Source organism: Rhagoletis pomonella, unplaced genomic scaffold (genome assembly GCF_013731165.1).
Source record: "Rhagoletis pomonella isolate Grant_MI unplaced genomic scaffold, Rhpom_1.0 Rhpom_scaffold_00005, whole genome shotgun sequence".
NCBI lineage: Eukaryota > Metazoa > Arthropoda > Insecta > Diptera > Tephritidae > Rhagoletis > Rhagoletis pomonella.
The window spans coordinates 81,923,148-81,923,406 of record NW_023458559.1 but is presented as its reverse complement, the minus strand read 5'-3'; positions in this window follow the sequence as shown (position 1 = coordinate 81,923,406).

The following is a 259-nucleotide window of genomic DNA, read 5'->3' as shown; positions in this document are numbered from 1 at the left end:
TACACTAGCAGATTAATTTAACACGGTTCCACAAAATTAATTGGCCGCTTATCACTTAACTCCCTAAAATTTCTATAAAAAATAGACAGCGCTGTATGTTTATAATTGAAGTTTTTTCTAATCTTGACGCTTTCAAGTCTGTTTTATTGACTTTAAACTCCTAGCCCGCCACGCCACTTTGGAAATGCAGCTGCTGGATATTTACTCCGGGTAAGCGGTGGCTTATTTAAGTTTAACTTGCGGTGCACCTCTTTGCGAC